The 12,572-nt window shown below is 42.1% G+C and overlaps 1 protein-coding gene and 1 long non-coding RNA gene across 2 annotated transcripts in view; one reads left to right on the top strand and one right to left on the bottom strand.

The window, feature by feature from the left end:
- Positions 1-12,572, bottom strand: part of LOC148529030 (single-stranded DNA-binding protein 3-like) — a 551,001-nt gene that overhangs the window by 267,207 nt on the left and 271,222 nt on the right. The gene's annotated exons all lie outside the window — the stretch shown is intronic.
- LOC148529031 (uncharacterized) overlaps positions 1-12,572 on the top strand; it is a 77,847-nt gene that overhangs the window by 23,877 nt on the left and 41,398 nt on the right. The window lies entirely within an intron of this gene.

The following is a 12,572-nucleotide window of genomic DNA, read 5'->3' as shown; positions in this document are numbered from 1 at the left end:
ACTGCATAAGGGGCACTACTACAGAGGACATTGCATAAGGGACACTACTACAGGGGACATTGCATAAGGGGCACTACTACAGGGGGCATTGCCTAATGGGCACTACTACAGGGGACATTGCAAAAGGGGCACTACTACAGGGGGCATTGCATAAGGGGCACTACTACAGGGTGCATTGCATAAGGGGCACTACTACAGGGGGCATTGCATAAGGGGCACTAGTATAGGGGGCATTGCATTTTGGGACACAACTACAGGGGGCACTGTATAAGGGGCACTACTACAGGGGGCATTGCATAATGGGCACTACTACAGGGGACATTGCAAAAGGGGCACTACTACAGGGGGCATTGCATAAGGGGCACTACTACAGGGGGCACTACTACAGGGGGCATTGCATAATGGGCACTACTACAGGGGGCATGGCATAATGGGCACTACTACAGGGGACATTACATAAGGGACACTACTACAGGGGGCATTGCATAATGGGCACTACTACAGGGGACATTGCAAAAGGGGCACTACTACAGGGGGCATTGCATAAGGGGCACTACTACAGGGGGCATTGCATAAGGGGCACTAGTATAGGGGGCATTGCATTTTGGGGCACAACTACAGGGGGCACTGTATAAGGGGCACTAATTTGATACACAGTTTACAGGTTATAAACTATGTTCCCAATAATCTGGTTCTACACGGACATAAAAACTGTGCAACCTGTCTTGAGCTGAGGTGACGGACTGGCAGGAGCAGAAAGGAGGGTTGGTGAAGTAGATCTGTCAGGGTGGGATGTAATGGGCATTGCTGTTTGGCATAATGTGTATTTGGCATTACTGTGTGCACAATGTGCTATTAGGGGCATTACTGTGTGGCATAATGTGTAAGGGGCATTACTGTGTGGCATAATGTGTTGTATGTGGCATTACAGTGTGGCATAATGTGAAATAGGGGCATTACAGCATGGCATAAATTTGTTATAAGCGCTTTACTGTATGTCATTATGTGTTATATGTGGCATTATTGTGTGGGATGTGTAAGGGGCATTGCTGTGTGGCATAATGTGTTGTAAGGGGCATTCCGGTGTGGCACACTGTGTTATAAGTGGCATTACTTAGTGTGTCATAATGTGTAAGGCATGTTGCTGTATCATGTAACCACACACCTTAAACGTAGTCTTTGGGTGTGTTTGATCTTTGGGTGGGGGGGGGCGCCTGAAACTTTTTTGGCATGGGGGAGCAAAATTTATAGTTACGCCACTGGCTGCAATTATTGCAGTGCTCGCTTACCAGTATTGTGATACCCCCTCTGTCTGGCAGCTGTGTTTTGGGATTCTTAAGCAGCTTAGTCTTTGATTTTGTCTGTCTTATATTTTTCTATTTGTGTTGCTTGCTGGATTGAATTCATATTGAAAATTTTCAATAAAAATTATGCACAACTGCAGGGTCAACCTCAGCCACCCCCATCTCACCCGCTCCTTCCTAGCCCACTCTCCGCCCCCTCCCTTCCAATCTCCACCCACTCACTGCTCTCTCCCTCCCGCTACTAATACTTACCCTCCCCCACTCTCGGGCATCTTCTCTCCTGTCACGCACATCACACCTAGGGCTCTATTTATTAACATTATTTTTACTAAAATAAACTGAAAAAGGGAGTTTTCACACCCTTTTCACATTATTTTAGTATCACATCTGAGCAGAATTCGTAAAATTCTACTCCAAGCCCTAATTATCACTTATTTTTAGTAATCAGATCGTATTTCCCATAATTGTGATGGGAAATGTGATCTGACCAAAGTTATTAAAAATAAAATGTGAAAAAATACCGGGGGAAAGCCCTGTGATAATAATGCTACCTGGAGGTGGTGTTATCAAGGGTCTCCCCGGTTACCAGACTCCTGTTCCGCTATAACAGGCAGAGCAGAGCCCGGAGCCGGCCCCAGTGATCAGCTGTGTGGACTAAACAGACCACACGCTGATCTCTGCTACAAAAAAAGAAAAAAAAAATAGTAAAAAAAAAACAACTTACCCGACTCCAGGGACCAGAGATCGGGGCTTTAGTGATGTCCTCCCTCTGGTCAGCTGGTCTCCCAGTCTGCACTGGGGTCCGGTCATCACCTGACTAAGTCCCAGTGCAGTATGGGATGTCAGCTGACCGGAGCCACGGAGGACATCACTGGAGCACCGATGACTGCAGGTAAGTGTAATTAAGGGAGGGGGGGTTCACGGGGCTTAGTGCCGGGGACGGGGCTTGGCGACGGTCGGTCGGCGCATGCGCCGGCACTTGTCATGGTATTTTTTGCAAAAATACCGTGATAAGTGTGCGGAGGGGAATCGCAGGGACAGAGCTTTATCGCACACTCTGTCCCTTCAAGCGATTTGTAGTAAATCCCTGTGATATTGCCTGATTTCGCACTACAATCACACTACAATCTGCATTACAAATGCGGATTGTTGTAAATAGAGCCCCTAATGTCCAAAGAAGAACAACTAGTGAATCGGTGACAGGGTCAGCATGGGCACTCTGACCGGTCTGCGGCTATACAGCCCTAGCAAGCTGCGATGTACTGTGTGTTCTGACACTTATCATAGCCAGCATTAACTTTTTCAGCAATTTGTGTTACAGCAGCTCTTTTGTGGGATTGGAACAGATGGGCTAGCCTTCTCTCCCCATGTGCATTAATGAGCCTTGGGCGCCCATGACCCTGTCACCAGTTGTCCTTTCTTGAATCACTTTTGGTAAGTACTAACCACTTCATACTGGGAACGCCCCACAAGACCTGCCATTTTGTAGATGCTCTGACAAGGGCTAAATTGTGATGGCTAGATGACTGGGTCAAAGTTGTTCAGATAGTTACACTTGTCCATCAACTTCAACAACTAACTGCTCACTTGCTGCCTAAATATATCCCACCCCTTGACAGGTGCCATTGTAATAAAATAATCAATGTTATTTACTTCATTATCAGTGGTTCTAATATTATGGCTGATTGGTGTATATACACACACACACACACACACGCTTGGACACAACAGCAATATCTGATTTTCTGGTTATACACATGCATTCAGTGTGAGAGACGGAGTGATTCTTTCCGTGATGTAACTTGACATTCAAAAGAAGTAGAACGGCTTCCCATATCTGACAGACTAGTCAGAAGCTGTGAAATAAAGGGAAAAACACAGGTATTCTGGTTATTTCATGCAATTTGTTGTCATGTTGCAGATATAAAAGGTCCTTTGTCTTCATGCTGCCGGCTGGTCTCAGTCTCAGAAGCGTGCCTGACTATTCCCACCAGGCTGGGACTGGATCCTGCTCTCCGCTCTTAGAAAATTATTCATGTGTTTAGTGGGTCTCAGGCAGGAAAGCACTGCACAGCGTGGTCCATGAAATATTAATGTCTCCTGTAGACGTGGAATGGAGCATGCTCACACGCCTGGGGGCAGGTGGGATGGAGGAGGGAAGAAGGGCTTAAGGTGAAGGTGAAAAATAAACGTAAAGCAGTGACAGATGAGGGAATAGATTCTATAGTGAAGAGGAGAGGGCTATACAATGAAAGTTTGGATACAGGAAGATAAAGAGTTAAGTAATTTTGTCAAAGTAAACAATGCAGCTGCAGTTAGAAATCTAACTGCAGGTGTTAAATAGACTGTAAGCTCTCACGAGCAGGGTCCTCTTCCTTCATAAGCTTTTTCTTCCCTCGTTTCTAATATACCATATCCTACCCACTGCTTACAACGGCACCCAACCTTTCAGTTCTGCCACCCTGCTGATTATTTGAGCATTATGACTGCTGATGCAGCAATGCTTATAAACAGTATTTTAGGTCACTTTTGTTCCTCGTTTTGTTCACACAGTTTCTGTTTTATTATATATATATATATATATATATATATATATATATATATATAATGGGAAATAAAACATTTATTTTGCGCTAACGTATATCACAAGCAGCACCTTACAGGTGGACCTCAGCTAGTAGAGGCCATTAAATAGAGGATTGGGGCACCTTAGGTGCACTAATATTCATCTGTAGGAAGAATCTCCACTACAGGGGAATTTTTATAACAAGTTTTTTTAAAATGTCAGCTGATAACTAACTCATACACCCATTTATGTTGAAAAAGTAAAAGCCTTATGGCACCAAAGAATTTTATACCAAATATAAAATATTCAGGTATATCAACATTGGTAAAATTGTTTACATAATATACAATATAGATAAATACATGAGTAGCATAATATGTCTTTATAACTTGCCCATACTGAAGAGATGATGTTATGCACCACCTGCACCCTTACGGGTGTGAGCTCTTAGGTGGACCGCTCATGTGATGGGTGCGGGCTATCAAATCGATGACCCCGCGCGTTTTGTCTCATTGATTAAAGGCTTAATCCAGTCTGAAGCTGTGTATGTCTCCCTCTTGCTTCATTGCTAACAGAGGGAGACAAACACCTTCAGACTGGATTAAGGGCCTGATTCAGAGTTGGGCATAGAGAGAGATCTCTCTCTCAACTGATCATCTAGGTAAAACCATGCTGCACTGCAGGTGGGGCAGATTTAAAATGTGCAGAGAGATTTAGATTTGGGAGGAGTGTTTCCAAACTGACATCTAAATTGTAGAGTAATAATAAAGCTGTGCAGTATTTGTGAGCTACATGTAAAAGCAGCCAATATTTACCCCATATGTAAAAAAAAATATGTATTTACACCCCTTGCATTGCAACATGTTCAGGTTCACAGTTGAGAGAGATATCTCTTTCTATTCAGAAGACTGAATCAGGCCCTAAGCCTTTAAGAGTGTCAATTTAAGAATCCCATCAGGTTAAGAGACGGAAAATAGGCCCACATCGCTGAGTGTGTATTCAGACCAATTCTATTTGAAGTTTTGTACCCACAAAGAAGTCCCTTAAACGGACGACATGTGTAGGGTCATCAATTTGATAGCCTGCAGCCATCACATGAGAAGTCCACCTAAGAGCTCACACCCGTAAGGGTCCGCTTAAGGGACTTCTTCCGGGGTACAAAACTTCAATTAGAATTGGTCTGAATACACACTCAGCGATGTGGGCCTATTTTCCGTCTCTTAACCTAATGGGATTCTTAAATCGACTCTTAAAGGCTTAATCCAGTCTGAAGGTGTTTATGTGTCCCTCTGTTAGCAATGAAGCAAGAGGGAGACATACACAGCTTCAGACTGGATTAAGCCTTTAATCGATACACAAAGCGTAGGGAGATATTTCCTACAGACGAATAGTAGTGCACCTAAATATTATATATACACACACAAATATACTGTAAAAAAAAAATATATATATATTATATGCATATATATATATATATATATATATGTATATATATATATATATATATATATATATATATACACACACATATACATATATATATAAATAACTTACCTACTCTCACGGAAGGTGCGGGAGGCTCCCAAATTTTTGGGTAGCCTTCCGCGCACCCAGGAGAGTGTCCAGATCTCCTGCGTCCCACCCACTTCCTTGTGAAGTGGGCAAAAATGGTGGCAAGTATGATACTTCAGATATACATACACATACATACGTGTTCTAATAGGTTCCTTCATGGTTCAAGTGTTATACTGTACATTCACCAGTCCAGGGTCATCTCATCGTGGATGCAACCATGCATAGCCATAGCTACAGTAGTGGGGACCAGTGATATCCAGCAGTGGCTCCTGCCTTCTTACCTGAGGGGGGCTGCCGCTGCTGGCTTTGTCGAAATCGGCGCATGAGCGGCGGTGGCGCAGTGCAACCGCACGCTTAACACCAGCTTCTCAGGGCTGCATTCTTTGCAGCCCCAAGAAGTCCTGTAGGGCTGCCCAAAAGGCAGAGCAGCGGAAGCCACTCCCTGAAGATCGCAGCCCGGAGTGGCAGTCCCAGGGGGAGAAGACTCCTCCCCCTAGCTGCCTGTCTTCAGTGTGACTGGCAGGTGACGCTTCCAATGGGAAGCTACCTCCAGTGAAGCTAGTGTAGTCACGGACTGCACTGGCTCACTGAACAGTGGAGGATTTTACTGGGCGGGCTGCAGCCTCTAGGTAGGATCCGCCACTGGTGATATCACAAATAAAGATTATGATAGTATTATAAAAGAAGCAGTAAAGGTTAGCTTATCACCAATAAGAAAGCATATACAGTAAATATTTACCAACATAGTGGTACTTTATCTCTGTCTACTTTATCTCCATCCAATGCTTAATATATAGACCCCATAGTTTTCTGTAGCAAGATATTACTGCGCAAGTAATTTGCATCATATGACTACGCAAGTATAAAATAAGGTGAGGTTAATTTAGCAATTGACCCCCTCTTTAGGATCCTACAATCCTCTCCTCTCTTTAAGGGAATCCCGATAGGTAATGCCGAGGTTCGACTCATGGCATTTGCTGACGATGTCTTATTGTACATATCAGATCCTAAAGATTCCCTATATGCAGTTCTAAATATTTTGAATGATTTTGGAAAGATCTCTTGTTTTGAACTAAACATGTCCAAATCTGTGGGTTTATGTTTAACACTAGGGGTGGTCCAACCGTTATGGAGTTGACATATTCCTTTGTCTTGGGCTAAATCTCACATCACATATCTGGGTATCCAATTGCCGAGGTCGCCATCTACTCTTTATCGGATAAATATCAGCAAGGCTATCTCATCCAAAGACAAAAATATAAGGTGAGGGCAGACTGGAACCTACACACCCTGCATTTCTGACTATGTAACTAGAAAAGGAAAGTATTCTACTTGTACAGATCCAAAGCCGCCTTTGTTCTTATGTCATTTTGTATGGTCTGAGAGCTCTGGAAATGTGCATTTTAAAAAATACGGATCATTATCGACCGCAGCTGCTGCAAGAGAAAAAAAAAAGAAATGGAAACCTCCAATATTCCACTATTGTACTTTTTCTACATAGCATGTGGACCTCTTTCTCAAAGTCAAGAGTGATGCATTAAATGTGAAACCATCTAGGTTTCCTTGTTTTATATAGACTGGCACAAAAAAAGTTTAGTAGTTACAAATTCTGAAAAACCCATGCCAGTATGTTAATTGTCATTTTTGGAGTAGCACATCATGAACTACTATTTTGTTTACAATACGATACCTAGGGATATATATATATTTTTCAGCAGGCAAAGAGGATCAAAACTGTACCCCTTCTGTCTTCGAGAGAGTGCTGCTTTCATGTTGAGCATACTCTATATGTTACATATAAATACATTACCAGGCTTGCTTCACCCTGCTATCTTGAAAACATGAGGATAGTGCTTCTCTTTCTTGCATCAGTCTGGATCTTTGGAATGCCAGTGTTTTTGGGATTAACTTTTAGGTATCAGAATAATTTTTTTATTATAGACTACAGATTGTTGGCGTCATACACAGGAGCATTGCTAGTATGTTGCAGCACACGTGTGACATACTATGTTTTATTGTTTAATCTTTCCTATAACACAGCCATCAAAATTACTTTAGGAATTGTCCGTGACTTTTGCAGGCGGCTTTGTCTGATTGCAGTAAAAGGGGAGGAAATACTACCATAGGCGAACACTTCGAAAAAGCGGTTTTATCTTATAAGTAGCAGAGCATTCTGCAGTTCTCAATAACAGTTTCCAAGATACCTACAGGTAACTAGGTGTTAATAAATGGTTTCTTTAAAGTGTTGCTAGGAAATCCTGTTCCTGTACTGTATTAATTGGTAACACAGTAGCATGGCTGCATCAATGTGGAACGAGGGTTCTTTTACACCTGTGCCAAACAAAAAAATAAAAACCAGAAATGAACCTTTACAGTCATAACTCAAAGAAAACGGTACGTTGTTTCTGATCCTATCACATGGATTTGTATTTTTTTCTGATGTCTGCTAGTAGGCAATTAGAATCATGGCTGCCACATTCTAAAATACACTTTAAAGCATATCTGCCTACTTTTGAAAAAACATTTCAGGGAGACTGTGAAAGCAGCACCTATGAGCGCAGCGGTAAAGTGGACGTGTACTATTACATCTGAGAGTGTGCAATAAAATGTACTTACATCCAAATGTAAACCAGACCCAAAGCAGTTAGTAAGATCCACTTGTTGATGAAAATGTACTGATACTTTTCAGAAAATGCATGTAGCCATAGGGATCATTGTGCCTTATAACCAATGCAGGGAAATGATACTAACGATCCCATTTGATTGTATATATGTTTTATTCTTTATATATATATATATATATATATATATCTATCTATCTATCTATCAGCTTCATAATGGGGGCAAGGTGCAATCAGGGAGATTGCTAGACTATTCAGGGAGTCAGGGAGATTGCTACTATTTCAGAGAGCCTCCCTTATAATCAGGGAGAATTGGCAAAGATGCTTTAAAAGGATGGAGTTCCTAAGCATGCTACAATAGTTCTGGTATTAGTTCCAAAGCCATCTCTGAGGCTCCCCTGGAGCGGCAACCGCGGACGGTCAGGGGCTGTGCATTATAGCAATTGGCCCAGAACTAAATTATATTATTGACCCCCCCCCCCATATTGTTCTGACGCCCCTGGTGACCAGTGAACATAACAAGGTCCACAACAATACAGAGCCTTTGTGTGGTTCTTAGCATGCAAAGCAGTCTTTTCTGATGACAAATAATCAAATATAGAGCCTCATGTGCTCACCAATATACAGTACAAGGAAGAGTTTGAATTATTAACCAACATATGTAACATAGCCCCATCTTAAAACCATTACATATATTTTGAATTCCCATAATGAGCAATATTTTTTATTTATTAACAGTTATTTATATAGTGCATATGCTTTACAGAAAATATTTGGCCATTCACATCAGTCCCTGCCCCAGTGGAGCTAACAATCCATGGACCTGATTCAGATGTGGATGCAAATGCCATCGCAGCTACAATTTCTCTCGAAATGTGCTAATGACTCACTTGGCATCCAGAGCTTGGAGACGCCAACTGAAAGCATCTCACATCCTCTGCTCATGCACAAAACCAGAAACATCCAGGGCAGATCATGTGGCCATCAGCCTTCTGAGCAAGTCTAAGCTGTCGCAAACATAGCGGCTCTCCAGACATGGAAAGGGCCTTCCTTGTAAATGTAAATGGTTCCACACGCCTGCATTTTACTAACCACCCTATTACCTCCCCGAACACTGACTACTTGTCACTCACTTTGCGTGTGGATCCCCTGTGTGAGCATAAATGCAAATCAATCGCTATGCGTGCGACTTACGCGCATGCATAATGGCAAACAATTGCTGAAATTTGAGTAAATATTGGCATTGCATCCACATCTGAATCAGTCCCTATATTCCCTACCACACGCTCCCCATACATGCACACTAGGGTTCATTGTTTGTTGGGAGCTAATTCAGTTATAAGTATATTCTTGGATTGTGGGAAGAAACTAGAGAACCTGGAGAAGCAGGGAGAATATACAAACTCCACAGTTAGGGCCGTGGTGGGAATCAAACCCAAGACCTCAGTGCTGTGAGGCAGTAGTGCCATTACACCATCCATACACAAAAACACTTATTCTGGTGACCAGTATACCATGCATAGCCCATTCTGACAAGTGTCAGACAAGACATAATATGTTCTGGTACAGGTAACCATTATATATTGACTTGTATTCAATATTGGTTCACGTAATAACTTTCTGAGAACCTCCTGGAATTAGCAACAGGTTGAGGTATCCATAGTTTTGGAATACACAATAAAAATAGGTATTGCATCTGGAAATACAGTAGCAATGTACAGAACAATATTCACATGGAAAGTGCTTATTTGAGTCATCTTATGCCTAGTAGCGTACAGTTAAAATTAATGTAATTATATTTAAGGCGATGTAAAACCTGCATTAAAGTAGGTTATTGTATTTATATTGCACAAGTTGACTGAGGGTTATAAAGTGCAAAGCAGTAGTAACCCACAGTAACAGCAATTAGCTGTTAATCAATCTAATGCAATTAGAAAATGTAAAGTAAATGTGTTTACTGGTTGTTCTGCACATTTTAGTAAATAACTTAAACTGTGTTTTTAATACCATTACATAGCGCATATTTGATAAATAAACATTTTAGTGCTACTGCAAATCTGTATTTATTTTCAAGCACTTTGGCAATAAACATACTTAAATAGGATTTTCATTGTGTTTGTTTAAATTGTGGCCATTACATGATAGATGTGATGTGCAGTCCCAGTGTAATGTAGATGCCCCACCTGCAGCTTGAGCTCATTGAAACCTACAAAAGGGATCATCATTTTAATTAGGTTTTCTTAATCATCCATTGTAGATTTAAATAATCTGGAGGTTTCTCTGTGGGAACAGAGTCAGTGGAGCAAAATGGAGGAATATTAATTGTCCTAGAGACTTGGTTAGTTGTGCATGTTGTGAACAGATACAACAACAGAATGGTATAATATAACAGTTATGTTACACCTTTTAAAAATAAACTGCCAGTAGCTTAAATTAACATTGCATTTTTCTAAAATAAATCACACATATTCCATATTTGTACCTGTGATTGTTAAAATGCCTGATGCAAATAGTTGTCCACGAAGAAGGTCCTGATGTGTATCAAGATGCCACTTCTTTTCACCAATCGAATTAGGGCTAGCATTAAGTGGCTGACTATGAGTTAGGAGCAAAGCAAAAAAAAGCAAGTCACGTTGTATCTGGAACAAACCATGTTGTACTACAAGGGGTTGCATATACATTTTTTTAAATTTTGTATGTAAGGTACATACTGGCTGCTTTTGCATTAAGACCATGCTACACTGCAATTTAAATCTGAGTTTGGACGCCTCTCCCTGCAAAGGGGGGGGGGGGGGGAGATTCAATTGATAGCACCCATGGCAGCTTCTAATGGGCGCCCGATGGAGCAATTCAATTATTGCTCGATTCAGGTGCATATACCCGCGGGAGCACATATTTTTGCTTGCACACTCCTGGGGTGGCAAGCAGAAATGTGCGATATGTCCGTGGTTTGGGCACTAAAACTTCTGTTTGGGCGCACTAGCCAAGACTTTAGATGGGTATAGCCGTTTTAAGCGGCTAAACCCTACTAGCCTACTCTCCCGGTAGTCGCTGGAGCCTTCCAATTTTTTGGGTAACCCCCCGCAGCCCTGAAAGAGTAGGCAAATATCCCGCATCCCACCCACTTCCTAGTGAAGAGGGCAGTATGGGGAGATTTTCTACAAGATGTTTGCGGGTCCATATAGAGGGGGCGTGGCTAAATGATGTGAATCGCGTTATGCCAGCTATTGTCTGGCCTGCCCCCTCAAAGATGAAAGAAGCAGGTCCTCTCCGGTTGCTCCCGGAATGGTGCCCTGCAAAGTCGGTAAGTACGGGCTAATACCTAGTTCAGTTGGGCACGACAAGCACAATACTTTTTAGGCGCCCAAAAACAATTGAATTGCTACAATGAGCGCCCATTACTTAGCGGTGGAAACTTACTTGTCCTTTTTTGCTTTGTTCCCAACTCAGAATCAGTCTTTAAATCTTGGCAAAATAAAGTAAAAATAAAAAACTTTCTACACTTCACTTACCACACACAAGCCCTGATTCAGAGTCACACAAAGTGCCGATGTGCATGTGCAAAAATCCCTAACACGTGACACGTGCATGCGTTCCACTTCCAAAGGAGCAGTTGCAATTAAGGCGCATGGTATCAGAAGTGATGCGTTTATGGGTGGTGGCTATTTAGAGGCACAGAAATAGTTTCATGGCTGTGTTATGGAAGTGTTGCGGGTGTGTCACTGAAGTGTCTGTGTACACAGATGCTTAGGGGTCTATTTATCAAGCAGTGAAAAGTGTGGAGAAGTGGACCAGTGGAGAAGTTGCCCAATCAGCTCCTACCTATAGAATGTACTTGATAAATGCTACTTAAAAGCTGATTAGTTGCTATGGGCAACTTCTCCACACTTTTCACGGCTTGATAAATAGACCCTTAAATCACTCACATACTTGAACGGAAAATCTGCTTCTGCAAGAGGGCTAGTATAAGTTTCGATGGTGCGACCGATGGTGGCATCTAAAGACGCACTTAGTGATATTACAGTTTCTATAGACACTCAGGGGTATTTTTACTAAAGTGTCGGTTTTTAGAAGTGGAGATAATGTCCATAGCAACCAAACAGATTCTAGCTATTATCTTCTAGAAGGGGATAGATAAATGTTAAGTAGAATCTGATTGGTTGTTATGAGCAACATCTCCACTTCTATAAACCTGCACTTTAGTAAATATGTCCCTCAAAGTGGATGTCTCATTCAGATGCATGGCTGTACACCAGAGGAAGGGCTGATACTAGCATTAGCATATAGTCACAGGCGCGGCTACAGCAACATTGTGGTGTCGACATTATGAATGTCATCACTATTAATGTTGATCTAAAGACTACATCGCGTCTGTAACAGGCATGTCTCTGTCAAGTACCGCCCTGATGAGTAATAACCACCCCTCTGCCCAGTGTCAGTTGCTGAAAACAATGGTGCAGGAAAAAATAACCACCACTAGGGCATCAGTCCTGTCTATGGCTCCCA

Source organism: Taudactylus pleione, unplaced genomic scaffold, assembly GCF_031769625.1.
Source record: "Taudactylus pleione unplaced genomic scaffold, aTauple2 ptg000087l, whole genome shotgun sequence".
In the NCBI taxonomy this organism is placed as follows: domain Eukaryota; kingdom Metazoa; phylum Chordata; class Amphibia; order Anura; family Myobatrachidae; genus Taudactylus; species Taudactylus pleione.
Note: the sequence above shows the minus strand (reverse complement) of the source record. Positions and strands in the feature narration are given on the sequence as shown.